The sequence below is a fragment of the Pyxicephalus adspersus genome, chromosome 6 (assembly GCF_032062135.1).
Source record: "Pyxicephalus adspersus chromosome 6, UCB_Pads_2.0, whole genome shotgun sequence".
NCBI lineage: Eukaryota > Metazoa > Chordata > Amphibia > Anura > Pyxicephalidae > Pyxicephalus > Pyxicephalus adspersus.
The window spans coordinates 18,223,451-18,244,195 of record NC_092863.1 but is presented as its reverse complement, the minus strand read 5'-3'; the positions used below and the strand labels follow the sequence as shown (position 1 = coordinate 18,244,195).

General features: G+C 38.3%; 1 protein-coding gene across 1 annotated transcript in view; it reads right to left on the bottom strand.

The window, feature by feature from the left end:
- MED24 (mediator complex subunit 24) overlaps positions 1 to 1,812 on the bottom strand; it is a 39,294-nt gene extending 37,482 nt beyond the window's left edge. The window contains exon 1 of the mRNA XM_072413692.1: positions 1,738 to 1,812. The gene's annotated coding sequence lies outside the window, so the exon portion shown is untranslated. The remainder of the gene's footprint in view (positions 1 to 1,737) is intronic.
- Positions 1,813 to 20,745: the final 18,933 nt, after the last annotated feature.

Below are 20,745 nucleotides of genomic sequence, written 5' to 3'. Positions count from 1 at the left end.
TCCAGGCAATTAGTTATATTGTCTGTAGAGGATAATGATGGATAGCAAATGAAAGGAATAAAAATCTTGTCTGGTCTTTTTACAGAAGAGATTCACCTTGATTATCTGTCCTGCTAGCTATTATCATCTAGTCACCAAATGATACAAAATCTAAACCAGCGATCGCCAACCTTTCAGACCCCACGAACGACTAAATTCATCATGTTTCATTCATTTTTCCTACTATTAATATGATTTTTTTTAAAAAAATAAATACATTTGTAAAATAATAATCTTCCTAATGGTGCTGACAAGGACTGTGGAGGCTCTGATTCATTGATCAGCTCACGGTTAAGTGAAGTATTACTATTGTTACTATTATCATTAGTTACATTATCTTTGGTATTACTAAAGAAATGCAAAATATTTGTTTGCTTTTTCTCACTCATTATGCGTTTATTTGAACCTAAGACCAAACAAGAAATGATAGTTATCAAAGTCAAATTATTTGATGCCATTAAATATAACAGTTAAAGAAAATACACAGTAAGGTCATTATTACCTAAAAGATCATCTGTGAAATAAACAAATAAAATAAAACAATCGGATAAGAATGGGTATTTGTGGAGTGACTGTTCTATTGGTGGAAACAATACTGAAGCGTACGGCTCGGCAAAGGTTGCCTCATACAACTTAAGATTACACTGACATCACGCTGCGCCTGCCTTGTTTTTCCGTCTCTAGTACAGTTCATTAATTTAGTGCAATATAAAGGCGAAAATTGACATTCAGAATATAGGAATTTAATAGAATATTATTTTTGTTTTTTATTAATAAAACATAACATAAAAATTGCAAAAAATGTCCATTTTTTCTGTGGACCACTGGTTGGTGATCGCTGATATAGAGTTATCACAAGAAAAGATATTAAAGGGACAATAGAGACCCGTCTTGGTGACAACCAGGAGTGTTTTTTCTTTACTTCCCATTTCATGAAATAACAAGAAATGTTCCCAATGGGGACACAGAAAACAAACAAAAAGATAAACAGGTTTTAACCCTTTCCTACTATATTTAAAACTACCCAAGAGCCTAAACATTTACTATACAGCAGCTACACAGTTCTTAGATGTGTGTTAGCTGTATTAATAAGGCTTTTCCCCCTCCTAGATTGTAAGCTCTTCAGGGCAGGGTCCTCTCCTCCTGTGTCACTGTCTGTATCTGTCATTTGCAATCCCTATTTAATGTACAGCGCTACATATTATGTTGGCACTATATAAATCCTGTTTAATATTAATGTGATCCTGCCACTGGCACACTTCCTGTCCTAGGGTGACAACACTCACAGCACCCCTTTATTGAGCACTGTTGTCAGTAAGTGTATTACAACTATGGTAGGTAGGTTGGATAGTATAGGAAGTACCCCACATACTAGATAGATGTCAGGATCAACAGGTATTGTTAGATAGAACAACAAGCTTTTTATGGGATATTTAGTTGTTAAGGATTGCATACACGTTAGGACACAACCACACCTTTAAATTTGTGCTCACTGAACCAAAACATGTTCCAGGGTTCAGGAATGTATTTCACACAACAGATCTAACACAGGGAGAGGAATAGTGGGGCCACAATGCATGAAAAACTCGGTATTTGCAGCATCTATCACCATGCCGATCACTAAAATCGAGGAACTATGAGAAGCGGCGACCATTGGGGTATAATAGGAAGATTATTCGTCATTTTAACTCCTCTTACCTCCGATCAACTCACTCTCAGTCCTCTGAATAGGGATCCGCCATGACAGCTCCGCCCACCGCTTGCTTCTGTCGCATACCAATGACGTCTGCGAGAAGCGAACGCTGATGGGAGCTGTAGTTCCTGAGTTAGGCGCTGGGATTTTCAGGCAGGTCACGTGAGCCAAAGAGGCGCCAAGCGAACCGTGGCCACATAGAGCTGTGTGTGGTAAATTGTCTCCGTTCTCAGGCCGTGTTGGAAGGTGTCGCAAAGGACAAGAAACGAATATTAGTGTTTTCACTTCATTTTAATATTTGTCATATATATATTTTTTTAGTAGCTGTGCTTTTTGCTACTTAACCACTGCAGCTTATACTGTAAGTGAATAGTTTTTTTTAAAGGAAATGATAAAATAATGTATAACAGAATACACAAAGCTACAAAGGCCTAAGGCCTGTCATCATTGTCTATTTCAGTGTTTCTGGTTTTAACACATAAGGGGAACCCTTTAAAATAAATTTCAGATCTTCGTGGAGCCCCGACTATAATTAATATACCCCCAGCTCTCAGTATGACAGCCTGGGGGGGGGTCAGTAGGAAGAATTCTTTTTACAACCCCCTTACAGATAGCCAAAAGGATCATTGGTGTCACCTAAACTGGCACAAATTGTTAATGGAACCCCTAGCAATGTCTGGAGTGCCCCCAGAGTTCCATGGAAGATATGCAGCAGAAGAGGAGCGGAGGGAAGGATGGAGGCATGCTTCTCTCCGCTCCTCTTCTGCTGCATCTCTTTGTAGTTCATTGGCTTCTATTTCACCTTAGAATCAAATTTAAGCTCCTGTGCTTTGCCTTCAAATCCCTCCGCAGTTCTTGTCCCACTTACATTTCTGACCTGGTAAAAAAAATACTCCCCCAGCCGCTCCTCCGATGACCTCCTAATGACTTCCTCACTTATAACCTCATCACACGCACGGATAAAAGACTTTTCCAGAGCTGCTCCAACTCTCTGGAATGGACTTCCTGTCCTTTTTAGCTTGCTCCTACTTTCTGCTCATTTAAAAGAGCGCTCAAAACCCATTTGTTCTTCTTCTAAACCCTCACTATTTCCCACCACTACATATCTCCCCTCCTATTGTGTGCTGCTTTCCCTCCACTTAGATTTTTTTTTTAATTTTTATTGAGTTTTTTCAAATAATAAACAAAAAGTAACAAGTATAAGAAGAAATACAAAGTAATGATTTAACAATAAGCAGGAATAGAAAAACATATATATGACTCTTGTAAAAATCACAGTGTATCACAGATTTCAGTAGACCCTCCACTTAGATTGTAATCTCTTTGGGGCAGGGTCCTCTCCTCCTCCTGTGTCACGGTCTGTCTGTCATTTCACAGCCCCTATGTACAATGCTGCGTAATATGTTGGCGCTTTATAAATACTGTATAATTGTAATATACCAGTGGTTTACCATTTGGGGACCTGTTGGACCCCCTTGTGTACAGACATTACCCCAGGGGCCACAGACACTATGCAGGGTATTACCAACATGTGAACTTTGGACGTCACACCAGTTCTCAAGCTTCCTACATGGGCTGCAGTGGCTAAAGCAGCATTGGAGGCTGCTGCAGAAGTTTCCCAATGTGGGATCTGTAGCTATTTTCTTGTATCTAGCCAATTACAGGGAACAATTTATCAAATCAATTTACAATAGAAATATACTTTCTACCAAATAGATAAGGAGGTAAATGGTCTTAGGAACACATAATAGGGTGCCCTTGCCTATAAGGTTTTTAACCACTTCTGTATACATAATTTTTATCTATATTCTAGCCACCTAAATATTACTTGCTGTACGGCAAGAACTGAACCCATGTTAGAGTCAAACAATAAAGTTAATGCTCAAATACAAAGCATTGGTCAGACCTCATCTGGAATTTGCAGTCCAGTTTTGGGCACCAGTTCACAAAAAGGACATTGCTGAATTGGAGAGAGTGCAGAGAAGGGCAACTAAACTAATAAAAGGAATGGAGGATCTCAGCTATGAGGAGAGATTAGCTGAACTGAATCTATTCTCCCTTGAGAAGAGACGTATAAGGGGGGATATGATCACCCTGCATAAATAAATAAACAGTCCATATACAGAACTCTTTTACCAATTATTCACTATGAGATCATTACAGAGAACAAGAGGGCACTCTTTGAGTCTGGAGGAAAAGAAGTTTAATCTCCAGATAAGGAAGGGATTCTTCACTGTAAGGTCTGTGGAACTGGCTCCTTCAGGAAGTAGTTTCAGCAACTACTATAGATTGCTTTAAGAAAAAGCTGGATGCTTTTCTAGAGGAACATAATATAACTGGGTATTAAGGCTTTAAAGTAAAGATAGGAGACTGTTGATCCAGGGAACATACGATTGCCTCATGGAATCAGGAAGGAATTTTTGTCCCCTGTTGAAGCAAGTTGTACAGGGGTTTTTTGCCTTCCTCTGGACCAACTATGTCCATAGGGTTTTATACCTGGGATATGTTTATTTCCCTAGTGGTTGAACTTGATGGACTTATGTCTTTTTTCAACCTAACCTACTTTGTAACTATGTAGGTAAGACACTTGGGGTGTTTTATTTTTTAACAAGTAGGTTAGATGGGTAATGAAGCCTAGAGGCCCAATCACAATAGTGCATTGGAAGACCCTTGCATTTTTCTAAAAATCATATAAAGAGTTTATAATGCAGTTCCATAAAATTTAAATCCTTTAATAAGCATGTTTTGTCTTTTTCAGTATCCTTACTCCAAAGACGTGTTTCTAGAAGATTTTCAATGTGCTCCCATTGACTGTGATGTAACATGAATAGAGCACAGCAAAAAGTGCAGCAAGAAGAATATTTTATATATGCGCTTCACTGTGCCGTAGCCTAACTCACCAATGTGAAAAGCTTCATCGATTATAATGGAAACTATTTTACTTCCAGTTTTGATACTCAGTGTACATTCAATTCAAAACAGTACAGGCAATCACATGAACATAACACATCTAAAACAATATTGGTATATAGCCAGATAATTTACACAGGCACCTTTTCCTTTTGGATACGTTATTGTGATATCTACTTCAATACAAAAGTTACATGGATTTTGGAGAAGTTGCATGAAATAGGATCCTTGCTTTGGAACGCAGGTGGTGGTTATAACTAGACCAAGAAATGAACAGTAAGATTTTGTTGGTTTTGGTGGCAAAGGTGATATCTTTCTTTCACAGCTCCGAATGTTGTGAAACATGGCCCCTTTGTTACAGAAAATAAACCTTGTTCTCTCATTCTCCTTTATCAACAAACAGCCTGATTTTTCAAGAACGTTTATAATAATGCATTCGTGTATCGTGACACAAGCAGGACCAAGGAAAGACCAAAAAGAACTTATATGTGTTAAACTTGCATACTCCTTGTCCAAGGGCTGTCCAGTTTGGTGTTTTCTATACATGAAGATGAGGATATAAGTGCCCTAAAAACATTGAATTGGACATTTACTGCGAGATGATGTGAGCTGGCATTGCTGAACTCATTTTAAAGAATTCTAATTGCCTGGATGAGAAGCTGATCAGGTAAGTTTATTTGCTTGCTTTTCCACCTAATTTTGTTCTATTATTATTTAATTTCCTTAACTCTTTATCCTGAGCTGGTGATCAGAACACCAAGCAGGTCAGATTTCTCTCTGCTCTCCACTCAGTATTGTACCCTGACTTCTCTGGGAATTAGAGATAACTTGGAGTTTGCAACAATGGCCCAGTACCATAGTCTCCAAAAATGTGACCTGCTACTTTAAATATCCGTTTCCATTTTGTGCACTTTGTGATAAAATACAAAACTTTGCTCTTCACTTATAAGTGCTTTTATTTAGTTATTATTTCACTGTCAATTATGAATAGTTTTTTAAGTAACACCATTAATTGAGCTAGTACAATAACAGAAAAACCTCCTTTACTGCAAGTATGAAGCGTATTACAGATTTAATTTGAAGCTGTATTCAGCTGTTTTACAAGCTGTTTTACTGGCTAAGTCTTGGTCTACACAGACGTTTTTCCCAAGGTTAAACCTGAAGCTTTAAAAGCCTATATTTGAAATTCCCATGCATTTCAATTGGCTAATCTACACCAGGACATTTCCTTGAGGCATGTTCATGAGCGTTATCTATGACGCTGCTTGCAACATTTGAAAAATTAAAATGCAGGGTTACCGCTGGAAAATGACCAAAAATGCAGGTAAAGGCTTACATTAATTTCAATGAGTTTATAAGCACTTAAAACAAAAACGCGTTAAAAATGTGGAAAAACGCAGATAAACGTGGCATAGACAATTTCCAGCGTTTTAAAGACAAGCTTTAAAACCCTAATAAAAGTGCAAAGAAACGCAGTAGGAACGTTTACATGCGTTTTTAAAAACATCCGTGTGGACCCAGCCTTAGGCATTTATGAATCTTTGCAGGCAGCCTTAGTGATCTAGCTACAACTAGGTCCTGCTCACAGCCTGGTGTAATATGAAGGTCTGCAGGTGACATCTCCCTTTGTATTGCACCCCAACCCCACGAGCAGACTATGTGTTATGAGCAAGTGTGCTCCTGTCACCACATTGCAAAGTGAAACATTCATTGGGAAACTACATACGGGAATACTATATACATCTCAGAGCTCCTGAGATTACGGGTGACTGATTGGTGAGACTCTCTGCAATGTGTGCAATGAAAGTCCACTGTCACTTGCAGCTGTTTTCCAACTTCCTGGGATTTGTACCTAAGATTTGACATTACTTGATTGAAAATTACTATCAGAGTCTTTGTCTATCGCTGGTATTAAAAATCCGCCCTGACTATTCATATATATATATATATTTGTTACCATTGTATCTGGTATTGTAATTACATTTGCAGTGACCCATGTATCACAAAAGAAAATCAATGATAGAAGCAATATAACCTGGTATAACTTTAAACTCTTCCCCATTCTATTGTGTTAAAATGATCCTTAATTACCCCCATCTCTTGGTAAAGACATTTTAGGTGTTTCCTGCTTCGGTGACCAAAATGAACACAAGAAAACCTCCCTGATGGCAACAGAAACAGCTATAAAACCTGACTGAGTTTCTCAATGTTCCATACTTTGTCCATAACCAAAGAAAGATTTTTGGCTAGAGTTTGGCTTTAACTCTACTGCATAAACTATTCAGACTCAGTTTTGTAACTAGAGGATAAGCCTGACCATCAGACAACAAGAAAGAGGTCTACCATGGCAACCTTTGTATATCCTTAGCGAAGGTTTCATTTATTCATGAAATGAAATAAAATTTAAGATCCCAGTAGAACTCACAAACGCAGCAGGTGCAAGAAATACAGTACATATTCGCAAACTTTCTTCCTATCCCCGAATATAGCAATCTAGGATTTGTCAGTTTCCATTTTTCATACGGAGTGATCAGTACTTTTGCTTTGCACTATGGGGGTCCCAGGTCTGCATCTTAACCAGGATACTGGCATGGAGACTGAGACAATTCTGCTACATACATTGGCTGCCCCCTCCTCAATAATTTTGGTTATTGTTTTCTGACTTAGTCTGAGGGATAGTTAGTGACACAACTATGGGCTCTGTAAAGCAGTGTTACATGTCAGCAGTAAATAATATATGATAATAAAAAGCACATAAAAGGTTTAAAATGTATTTATTTTCTTTAGATGTGACACTCTTCTTGTTTTACTTTGTATTGGAAAAGCTCACAAAGAATACTAAATAAATATTTACTGCACAGCCACAAATTATTCATTTAACAGCATTTGTCCAAACCATTACACGTTCCCTTGGCATGGTTTGGTGGATGGGGATGTAGCTGGGTGCTCTCACAGTCGAACCATCCATCATTAGCAGTGTATGCAGTTGAAAGAACATCGCTCTAAGTAATGACTCCTTCCACCTCCCCAACATTATCTCTTAATACCCCTATCACATTCTTTACCAATTACACACAGTGCAGCCCAACAGCTTCACTATTAATGTGTATGTCACGCTTCATTCCCCCTGCTTTCATTCATTTACAATAACTCCTTGCTGTTGGCATCTGGGAATTACTAATGCGGGGTTTCAGGGTACGGCACAGCTGGCTTAATTATTTGATCAGAATTTTAAAAAATGTCTTACACAATCCTCATCAATCTTCACTTTTCTTTTCTTTTTTTTTTTAAGAACTAGAAAAAGTTACCAGGCATTAAATATGCAGGTGGTACATATAGAACATTTTTTAAAATCTCTTCCAGCAGGGGGCGCTGCAGAATTGGGTCATAGCCAACCAACTCCAGTCATCCCCAAAGTGGAGGTGGGGTCCCAAGCTTCATAAAATATATATAATATATATCTGACTGTGGAAATTTCCACTGGATTGCAAAGAAGCTAAATGTTTATAGAATACTTTTCTTCAGATGAATGACACTTTCTTGTCTAATATTTTCTCTTAGTGAAGTCTTTAAGTCTAAATCAATATGTAGTGTGCACTTATATATAGAAGACAGAGATTGAACAGCATTGCAAAGTATATAAAAACAAGTTTGGTGTTATGAAAGAAAGAGCACATAAGGGTACAGTTTAGTATTAAACATCACATAGGTCAACAGATGTAAAGCTTCACTTACAGCTTCATGGGATTTGTCCAATCCTTCTTATAATATTTAGGCATTAACTCTTGGTGTTTCACTCTACTGTTACTAAACTAAACTAAAAGGCAATCTGAAAAAAAGAACAGATCACTAATGAAATGGTCATTACACGTAAAGGTGACATTTAACCTAAAGCCTGGGCCTGGTGAGCAGATTCAGTCTCTGTAACGCCGTCACATGTTCCTTTCACTTGGGAGTTTTGGATGTTTCTGAACTTTGTGCATTCTAGCTCCTTCTGCTGCTTTTTACATCATAGAAAACATAGAAAACTTCCAACAGAGAGTGTAGGGACCCTTTGTAATGCCCACAGTATATGTGCACACTGGCAGCAACAGGTAGTTTAACTTTCATGTGCCAAAACTGAAATATAATTTATATGTTATAATAAAGCCTTCACAGAATGTCTGCAATGATTTTACAGCATAATACTAAGCTCCATTCAAGTGATCCATTTTAAATAACAATTTCTAATGCCCATGCTGAAAATCGACATATAAAGCTATAGGTGTCAGCAAGAATTTAAATAAAAACCTTGCAACCTTCAGATTTTGTCTTTGCTTGATCGTTCAGAAATAATCAAATTATTTTACCTGCAGGGAGCAGCAGTATTGTTAGTTTACAATGTATATCTGGTTTTTGCATAATTTCAGACTGTCAACAACCTGATCTTACATTATGTGCAATAGATTCTCTTCATTGATGCCTATGGTTACAAGTTTCACATAATGTTGATTTTTGTTGAGATTTTATTTTTCAGCCTGTACTGTTATTTAATATGTAGTGCACCTATTATGTCCCAAGGTCGTCTTTTGTTAGTTCTTGTCCTGCATATACTATCAGATGTTCACTTCATGGCACTAAAATTGTGAATAATGCACCAACATGACTCACAGCAAATGCGTACAATGTTGGCATTGTAATCAGGATTGTGTATAAATAGATTCATTATAGCAGGGATGGACAAGTCACAGGGGTAAGGTAGTTAGTACATCTTAAGGAATAATAATAATAAACGGGATTTATATAGCACCAACATATTACGCAGCGCTGTAATAGGGGTTGCAAATGACATCAAATACAGACAGTGATACAGGAGGAGAGGACCCTGCCCGAAGGACTTACAAAGAGCTTTCTAGGAGGTGGGGGAAGTAACACATTATTATTATTATTAATATTAATAATAATAATAATAATAAACAGGATTTATATAGCGCCAACATATTACACAGCGCTGTACATTACATGAGGGTTGCAAATGACAGAAAAATACAGACAGTGATACAGAAGAAGGGGAGAGCCCTGCCCCAAAGAGCTTACAATTTAGGAGGTGGGAGAAGTAACACACAATAGGAGGGGAGATATGTAGTGGTGGGAAGTAGTGACGGTTTCAAAAGACAGAAGAAGATGGGCAGGCAAGTTTGAAAAAATGGGTTTTGAGCGCTCTTTTAAATGAGCAGAAAGTAGGAGCAGGCCGAATAGGATGAGGAAGACCATTCTAGAGAGTTGGGGCAGCTCTAGAAAACTCTTGGAGCTGTGAAAAGTTAGAGCTGTGCGGGTGATGAGATTATGAGTGAGGAAATCATTAGTAGTCATCGGAGGAGTGAAGAGAGCGGCTAGGCGAGTATTTTTTTACCAGGTCAGAAATATAAGTGGGACAAGAACTGTGTAGGGATTTGAAGGCAAAGCACAGGAGCTTGAATTTGATTCTAAGGTGAAATGGAAGCCAATGGAGACAACTGCAAAAAGATGGAAAGGAAATTGTGACATCCTTTGTTACAAATGTTTCCTTGGTACTAGACCTACTGGTTAGTACATTTTGCAGACCTAAATCTATTATCTTCTGTCAAAGGTTGAGTAGAGGCATAATCAGAAAATCAGTGACTCCAAGGATCATAATCTGAATCTTTTTATTAACCAAACTTCCTTGGTCCAGAGTATGGCTCAGTTCCTAAGAATTTCCAATGGTCTGTTATTGCAACGAGCAACCTTACTGACCATCAAGGAGGCTTAAAGCAAACACGTTCCGTGTCTATTCACACAAAAAATGTAAAGCATATATAATCCTGTTTTTACGCACATTAAGTACCCAACTGCTAGTTTCTCATATTATTACTGCCAAGTGTAACGTTGCTTAGCTGCCTCAGATTGACAAGAGCCAGTGCAACAGACACTTTATAGAATCAGGAATCTTTTGTTTGAAGTGGAACAAAAAGCAGAATTAAGACATACAATATGGTACTATTATTAGTGAATTAAATATTTCACTAAACTATGAATAAAGCTCAATTCCTGGCAAATAGCTAAATGTACAGTGAAGTTATATAATGAGAGCTGTTTTACCTGCATATAGATTTGTATTTTTTCCAGTCCTCAAATTTACACTGCCCTGCCACACAGCTCAGCAAGGTCGGTAACCTTTTTGTTCCTATTACAGGTGTACAATTCAGCTTGGTCAACTCCTTGCCCCCTGCTTGTCACTGGATGTTACTATGACCTATCTATGCATTTTCACCACAGTGCTACTCCAGTTCATGTATTGGTAAAGAAATAGCATGAAGATCAGTATATGTCAGTCTGAGATTAGTTTGTTCATTGCTTTTACTCTTTTTATTGCGTGGCGTAATTGTGAATAGATAAATATCTAAATATCTTTGTACACTAAATTAAACTTAAAGAAGTAAAGAAAAAAAAGGCCACAAGTGAACAGTGGATCCCCATGGAGAAGCTACTGAATAGGCAGATCAGAGGTGTGCACAATTGCAATGCAATTATTCATCTGTAGAGTAGGAGCTAGGTTACCATGAGGGTGGCCATTGAACGGGTGCACTTTGTTTAAGAATGCACTTTACTTTAAAATATCATTCTTTTCCTATCCGTTACATGATATTAATGTAATGCATATGTTCCTTTCTACTTGCCATCCGAAACTGGTGACTTCTTCCTCCAGGACTAAATATAGCAGGGGCATCTTAACTCTAGCACACATATTGGTCTTTCACCAATGTGATATAACCACCCACATACTAGTCTTTTTATATGGAGGTCTAACCTCCAGAACTCAGATCGTCCTTCCCCAGTGAGACCCAACTTTTAGCACGCATTGGTCTTTCCCTGATGAGATCCAACTTCCCACACACACGCTGATCCTGCCCTAGGGGTCCAGCACATACAATGGGCTTTGCTAGGTGTCCTTTGCCCAGCACACTCACAGGCACAAATAGCGGAGATTGCGGGCACAATTGAAATGTAATTGTGCATTTGTGGAATAGGAGTTAGGCTGACATGGCAAAGAAGAGCCATCTTTATAAAAACATCTTTAATTTCTTATCCTTTAGTTAAAAGCAGTACCATCACAAATCTAGTACACACATACAGTGAGATATAACTTTCATAGCACTGACAAATTTTTACCCAATGAGATATGACTTCTTGCATACAAACCAGACTTTCCTCCAGAACTTAAACCAGTCTCCCTAGACTCACTAGGGCAGGGTTGACAAACTCTGGCCCGGGGGCCAACTCTGGCCCGCAATGTCCTTTTTTCTTGGCCCTCAAAGGGTCCTTTTTTTGGCCCTAAATATGAATTGAATCTGGCCTGCCACTGCATTGAAATAGCGCTGCTATTAGAATTCACGGCATCAATCGCGTCTATAGACCAGCGGGCTCTCTGCCTATGCGTGGCCCCGCATTGGGCTGTTTTATAGACGCAGGGAATTGTAGTAGCGGTGCTATTTCTCTATTATAGGCTTGTTCCAAATTGAATGTTAAGCAAAAGCTCTTTGTTTCCATATAAAAAGGTTTTATATCTAAAGAGAAGGAAAAACTTCCTCAATTTTTTCAATAAACTTCAAGTTTGGCCCCCGACTTTGTCTAAGATTTTAATTTTGGCCCTCTGTGTATTTGAGTTTGACACCCCTGCTCTAGAGGATTTCTCTAGTGAGACCCAACCTCATGAACACAAACTGGTCTTTCCCCAGTGGGATCCAACTTCCAGAATACAGAGTGGTCTCTCCTCCATGAGAACTCGCCCCAGCACACACATTGGTCTTTAATGTGTGTCCATTGCCCAGCACATGCAATCTCCAGTTTTCTCTCCAGAGACAACACAATGTATAGTTCCACACTTTTGGCACTCAAGTTGCATATTAAATACTGTTCCTGTTATGCGGATAGACATTTCTTACTAAACCCAGACACGCAGTCTGCAGGTTTAGCACACAGAGGGAAGCTCAGTTCTCTACTCACTACTCCTGCAGAAGGAAAGTTTCACTACTTCTGTTGCAAGAGGAGAGCATTTACCATTAAAGAAACCCCCAAAGTTATGAGTCTGAAGTGTATGTGCAGCTTATCCTTTTAGTGACCTGTCCTTAGTGTATGAGCATTACTACTAAGCAAGCTGACACCACCTTATGTGCATAAACTCCACATTCCCAATTCCATAGTACATATCTGCTAACCCCTTGGTGCCCAGTTCTCAATTATATTAAAAAATTATAAGGAGGTCCATATTTTTACAAGGTCATTTTAACTTTAGACAGTTGTGTGAACTCTACTGACGCATTGGGCCTGATTTATTAAAGCTGTCCTAGACTGGAGAGAATGCAATTTCAACAATGAAGCTGGGTGATTCAGCAAACCTGGAATGGATTTCTTAAGTCATTTGCTATTTAATCAAGGATTGCTGTGTCACCCAGCTTCACTGATGAAAGTTTGTTCTCTCCAGCCTTGGAGAGTTTTAATAAATCAGACACATTGTCGAAACTAGGTGTAGCCGTGATCATTTAGGGAAAAATCAGCAATGCATGCACTCGCATACTGGAGCATGTGGGGTTATGCGTACAGGGAGGAGCACACAGTGAAGAATTGTCTTGTGTTCTTTTTTTTCTATTGATTTCCATTGTCCTATATTCATGTTTCTGAGACTTATATGAAGGCTCAGATGATGTGAATATACTGTAGCTAAAATGACCAATGATAAATGCATCTCAGATAAAAAGTATTGTTATAAAGAGGTTATTATTTGAAAAAAAAAAACTCTTCCTTAGGCTGTGACCTTTAGAAGTTAGCATAGTACAAGGAAAATTCCATCCTCAACATATGTCAGCCAGAAATGAATGTATTTACAGCATACTGCACAATCAATAAGTTCCAGAGCAACTTTGGGTGGGACAAGCATCTACATTTCTTAGTAAAGATTTTAAATGGTCTGAAAATTACACTTGTGATATAATATCCATCCTTTCTAAGAACTGTGTAATAAAAAAGCCCTGTATTGATCATTGCTCAGAGGCTTGTAAAAACTAATGTAACCCCAGATGTTACTAGTCAATGGGTCAGTCCTCACTATTATCATTAATATTATTATTAATAATAATATTAATAGTAATAAAATAAACAGATTTTATATAGTCTCAATATATTACACAGCACTGTACATTATCACCAGGTTGTGTATGGAGGAATCTTCATATCCTTTTTCATTTTGTGGTAGAAGTGAAGGAGCAATAGACATTAGGAATAAAAAAAATGATTGCTGATTCCTTTTTTTTTGCCTTTTTTTTAATTGCTGCCTCTGCCTTTGCCATGGAGACTTAACCTCTCTGTCTACCATATTACCTGTTTTGGAAAACCAGATTGTGTTGTCACAAGCAGGAGAATAGAGTGGAAATCTCTAACTGGCGATCTTTGAGTTTCAAGGATTTGGCTTTATTAACACTTTAAAGAAAACCCATAAGAAATTAGCATTTGTAATAACCTGATTTTTGACTTTCATGTTGTAGGCCGGGTTCAAGTCCATATGCTCGTGTGCTTACAGACCCATGTGGTTTTCTTTTCTTTATGAATTGGCTGCTCAAGGCACAGCCATGCAGCAAAAAGAAGTCCTCTAAGCTATTTTATTTACAATTGCCCTGCAATGCAAGATATGTTATCATGTGATGTAATGCAGGTTCTTCGCACATCTGTTGCAAGGTGCATAAGGGTGCTGTGGACCAACAATAAGTCATATTCCCTGTTCAGGGATAGATGTGTGTGCTGTTCTCCACGTCACAGCAGAAATGTCATCCATGTGTCAGACTGTATAAAATGCGGGCTGACCTGCTTGTTGTCTGGACTCAGGATTGTCCAGTCTGCTGGAAGTAGGTAAAACTGTCAAATAACTTTTAGTTTTTTCGATATTCAGTATACCCCGAAAAAAAGACCTTGCAGGAAAATAAGCCCTAGCATGATTTTTCCATATTTTTTGAGGATGCCTAGCCCAAAAAAATGCTAAAATATATATATAAATACATGGACAGGAGGTGCTCATTTAAGAAAAGCGCTATTGCTAGACATGAGAAATTAGGGCCAATAGTTCTAAAGGAAATGGTTTGGAGAGGTATGATGATGTTCCAGAAGTTGATGACATGACTGTATTTGAATAAATGTTAGTTTTTGTTCCTGAATATCACAAGAAATTCATGATGGATTTCAGGGTTTGGAGAATTCTGATGATGTTCCATGATGTGATGGCATAACTTTATTTGAATAAATGTTTTTTGTTTAAGAATAAATGTCGATTGTTGTTCATGAAAAAAATAAGACATCACCTGAAAATAAACCCTGGTGCATTTTTTGGAGCAAAAATAATATAAGACACTGTCTTATTTCAGGGTTAAAAATAGCTTTAGTAAGTTAAATTTACAGTTTGGGTTTAGAAGCAAAGTTGGCATTTAAAAACCTCTAAACAAATATGTGTCAAAAAATGTGCAGTCCTGTTTATCTACCGTATTTTTTGCCGTATAAGGCGCACTTTTTCTTCCCCAAAACTGGGGGGGGGGAAGTTAGTGCGTCCTATATGACAAATGTGTTAGAAAATAATTAAAATAATATACTCACCCAATACCCGATCCTGCGTGTGTCTCTGGCTGCATGCAGCATGTGTTTTCCTCTCCTCTGCCAGCATCGTGTCTTCTGTCTGTAAAGCAGAGCGAAAGAAGCCGGCACAGCGCCACCTGCTGTTCCCTGTCCTAACTGCCGTACAGTGGAAAAAAAGCACAGAGTGATCAGAAGGGGAATTTGAATGACAGAGTGATCAGAAGGGAATTTTGAATGACACAGAGTGATCAGAAAGGGAATTTGAAAGGCACAGAGTGATCAGAAAGGGAATTTGAATGACAGAGTGATCAGAAGGGAATTTTGAATGACACAGAGTGATCAGAAAGGGAATTTGAAAGGCACAGAGTGATCAGAAAGGGAATTTGAATGGCACATGAGTGATCAGAAGGGGAATACCGGTATGAATGGCACATGAGTGATCAGAAGGGGAATAATCTTTCAGAATCTTTTTTTTCTAGATTTTCCTCCTTTAAAATTGGGTGCGTCTTATATTCCGGAGCGTCTTATACGGCGAAAAATACGGTAATCTTGTGATTTATTTAATTCTTCAAGACAAAACCACTAGATTCCTAAACAGAGCAGCACAGGTTGGCTTTTTAGATTAGACTGTGAAGGTGTAGCATTTATAAGGTAAACTGCATCATTAAATAAAGTCCACCTAAGAAAATTTCTAACTAGCAGGTTTTTTCATGGCAAAAAGTGACTTCTTCTGTTTTCCCTCCTGTTGGCATCCGTCTTGTCAACTGCATATTCAGCTCAATGTGCAGGCCCTATACAGTTCTGGGCCAAGATTGATTATCCTCCGTGCAGTGTAAAAGGATAAAGGGAGAAAGATAGGCTTTTATAGGCACCGTTTGTAAAAAAGATAATTGAACAGTTTATTATTTGGACTAATATCACCTAGAAAAACAGAGATGCACTATGCTGTCACGTGGACTAGACATATAGATCCTGAACTAAATACATAAGAAAAGGATATCTGTGTTTTGCATTTTATCACATGGAGTACTACTTAATTAATGGAGAATTAACAATGGGGATTATTGGTCTACTTTCCCGACACCTTTCACCTTCTGGCTTCCTCAGGGGATTTTTTGAGACTTGAATATAGGATGGCCAGTTGTTATTAATCACAAGAGTACAAGGTGGTAAGTGATACTAATTATCAGAATGTAGCTGTTGTTATGTCGCTAAAACTGGCTGTTATTGGAATATAATACCCACCAATTTAACAGGCTGTAGGCTGTGTTTTTGCAGGTATTAACACTTGCTTAGATCGATTGTGTCACCCACTTTCAGGTTTAATATGAGGTCCAACTAAGCATATTGTAGGAATTTTGATAGTATAGTTTATCAATAGTCCTTCTGCAGGGCTGTTGCTTCAAAACCTTGAATGGGATTGTTGATTGGCTTAACACTTGAAATAAGGGCTCAGACTAAGTAAAGCTGTTACCGGATATGCTCATTTATATCTTTGGTGTAATGATAGATGTTGAAATAACCGTTCAAAAGGGATTTTTCTTAATTTATATCGTGGGTATATGGTGGACCCTGCATAGGTCTAAAGTAATTCAGACAGAGATTGTCTTAAGACGCTGGTGTATATTGGGCCCTGAACGGATATAAAGTAATTCCAAAAGTAATTATCTTTAATTGTTGGTGTATAGTGGATAAAACACAAAGACCGTGCACATGTATTGGAGATAGGTGATCCCCACCATACCAATGTACATGGCTGAAGACTTTAAGCCTGTAAGAAGACTGGGGTAGATGACAGCAGCAGAAGCTACAGAGAGATGTGAGACATTGGTGCTTTCACATTGCTGGAGGGGAAAGTTTGGCAGGTAAGTCTACTATAATCGGCAAATGTGCTGAGCTTACTGTCACATACAAAACTTTGAGCACTGGAAGCGGTGTTTACATCCACTTTAAAGTTGAGATTAGAGATTGAGTTTGCATTTACTTTAATGATTGCAAGACAGGATTAAATAGTGATTTATTTTATATCTGTCTCAGCTCAAGCTTAAAGGAAAGAATAAGATAGCTGCCCAAAACACAAACATTAGTTTGACAAGCTTGCTTTAGTAAAAGCAATTATTCATATTGTAGCTTTTCTGCTTTTATCACCGGTCAATCCGTCACTGCTTTGAAGGCCACTGTGACTTAGAAGTTAATTTAGAGAGTGTATATAATGTATTTACCTTACAGAGCTGCATATAATATTTTGTTTTTCAGTTTCTATGGACAACTGGCTCTGACTCATGTCCCCATTATTGCATCTCCCCCCTTTCAGACATTTACGGCCCCACACCAGCGCTGGGCACCAGGGAAGTGAGAGCCAGGGATAAAGAACGTGCGGGCCCTCCTCCTGTCATTTAAAGTTATGAGACTGGATCTTAGATTATATTAAATGTACACATAGGGATCTTATTTAAGCACATGTACGAAAGAAAAATTACTGCAAATTTCTAGATTTAGCCATATAAAAGGACTGTAAATGTAGCTGGTTTACATTACTTTGTTATACAATATCAGTCACATATAGCTTTTTGCAGTGAATAAAGGGAATCTAATATGAAAAGTAATCACAAGTAATCATTTACAGAGCTGCCTAAAATTAATAGTAGCATGTGTTTATTAAATGTATATATTGTCAGTGGCCACTCAAAAAAACTAAAAGAGACATGTAATACAAATGTCCAACAAACAACTCAATGGCTACAGTTCAATTACAGAAAGCGTGCAGCAGATATGATCAAGAACATATATCTGAATAAAGAATATGCATGATTTTTGCAACTTTAAATACAGAATTATGGTTGGTGGCAGACATGTATGCAGCATGTCAGAATCTGTTGACGTCCTGGGATTCTTTTCTACTTCGCCATCTTAAGGCTGCACACACACGTGCATAGACATCACGATGGATGAACGAGTGCTGTATATACGGAGCTGTTCTGCTCTATGAGGAGGGGAGAGTAACAGAGCGGCACCCCGCTGTGCTCTCTCCTCTTCACTATCATTATGATCGTTCCGTGTCACCTGTGGATCTGGCAGGACAGTCGTCTGGACACACGCCAGATTCTTGTCCGATTTCAGCCCTGAGGCGATTATCGGACGAGAAACATCTGACGTGTGTCCGTACCCTAAGATTAACGACAATGATTTGACGAACACAAAACATCACCTGAGCATCATCTCCATGATGTCTACAGGTCACAACATCTACAGGGACTGCAGTACACTGTTTGGCCACTGATGTTTTGATGGCGCTGATCTGCAGAAACAGCCGTTAGATCTTGCTTAGTACACTAAATACACGTTGAAACGTTCCTGCTGCCTGCTCTCTGGAACTGTGCCAGATGTCCGTGGGTGCTGCGAGAGGAAGGCTGGCCTGTGTGTGGAGGTAAGTATAACTTTTAAAAATCCAAAATTTCCAAACATCCAGCACTCCTTGGATCCCGAGGTTGCCGGATTTTTGCATGTCAACTGTACCAACCTCCTCCTAGCTTTAGTATGACTCCAACATGATCAGATATAATGTTAACAGAAGGCATACAAAATTTTGGGGGTAAACAACCTGTTTTCTTAGTCTGTGTTAGTACTTTAAGACCTGTCCTGTTCACTTCCACGTGTGTGACATCAGCTTTACCATCTCCAACAGACCACTTATAGAGTTACTAGCACGGTAGCCAGATCTTGCTCTTGTATTGCATCTTTGCTAGCAAATGAGATTCAACAATGTTCCGGCTTGCAAATGAGAGATTGCATTAGGAAAAGAGGTTCCTTCGCCTGGGCGATTCTGTTGCTGCTGATTTGCATGTATAGCATGACCCAATATTTTACATCTGCTTTACACAGCAATTATTTTGGTTCTAGGTATACAAACCCAGAGTAGGTGAATTGTAAGTGCACATTACAGCAACAATAAATGCCCAGCCAGATTTCAATGGCAGACAGAGTATTCATCTGGAAGTTTTTCCTGTGCACAAGAATTTGTTAATGGAAGTCAGCAATATGATATGTGGGTTGCTGTGTGCCTTCTCTGACTGCTCTGCCACCGTGGGCCATAATGTGTGTCAGCTACGCAGAAATCAATGCAACAATTAGGATGGGCAAAGCATGCTTCTGAGTAATTCTAAAGTGCAAACTCATATTATATAAAATTGCTAAATGCAGTCTTTTATTGCAGAAAAGTTTCCGTAACCTCTTCTGCAATACAAGCTTTTTATGTGGTACTCTACATCCCCACCTAAACTTGAATGCAAAATTGAACTCATAAACAACAAATAAAATGAATGAAATATCAGACATATAGAAGTCGACAAGTTATGGCTGTGGCCTGTTATCAAAGCTTGGATTAAGATTTAATGTAAATGTTATGAATTTATAAATCAAAACTGTAAACACTGGTTAGGCGACAATCTTAATTTGTCAAGACTCAATTACCATAAATTATGCAGAATTGACTATCCTAAATCATGTAAACCACTATCTACCCAACAAGTGGTTGATATTACCCAACAGCCAGGCTTTTTAAAAACCTGTAAACCAAACAGAACTGACCATCCTAAATCATGTAAAACATTATCTACCCACAAGGTAGGGGAAAACCCCCCAAATACAGATAAATTGTGTGGGAGCTGTTGTGTATAAGACTACAAACTGACAGGTCTTTGTAAAGGTAACAGGACTTTATGATTGGATGTTAAATGTCCCGCCAAAATGTTTTCAATTGATTAATTGGCTGCTCATCACTCTGTATTTCCTCTCAGCTCCTTCCCAGTTACTTCAGCAAGACTGGTAAGAAATACAAAGAAATAAAACAGACCTGTCCATATTTCTAACTTGCTTATATAGTGTAAAAAGAATTAATATAAAGTTAGGTAATCTTAAATTAGGAAAGATATGGGTTGCAGTGTAGGAAGTGATGTTCCGATAGGGCCACTGCTTTATTTGTGGGCCATTATTCTCTGACAAGTCTTGAAATACTGCTCAGCTAAATGTAAAGTTATGGCATGTCTTGGTGTTAGAGTGAAATACCTCCCATGCTTATGAGCTTTAGATATTTTAATCTGAGTCATCCAAACAAGATGGTCTTAGACACCAAAGCTGGAAGAAGATCAGGCCAACATGTGAGCTATGGTAAAGGGGCTCACATACATCACATGAGTGGCACTGAGGTAAGGGCTAGAGAGTTCCAAAGTAAAGACAAACTGTACTTTGCTCATTCAGTGCAAAGTAACAGGTTTGCTGGATAGTATACGCTCTCTGTAATTAATGCATACTTGTATTATTTAAAAACATCATTAAAGACATTATTAAAGACAACATTTTCAGTTGCGTCTACAATTAGAGCCACTGACACACTCTATATTATTATAGGCAGTCATGTAATAGAATAAAATGGATTCATGCAAGGTTTTTATGTGAAACACAACATGTATGACAGCCTGATAATAAAAAAA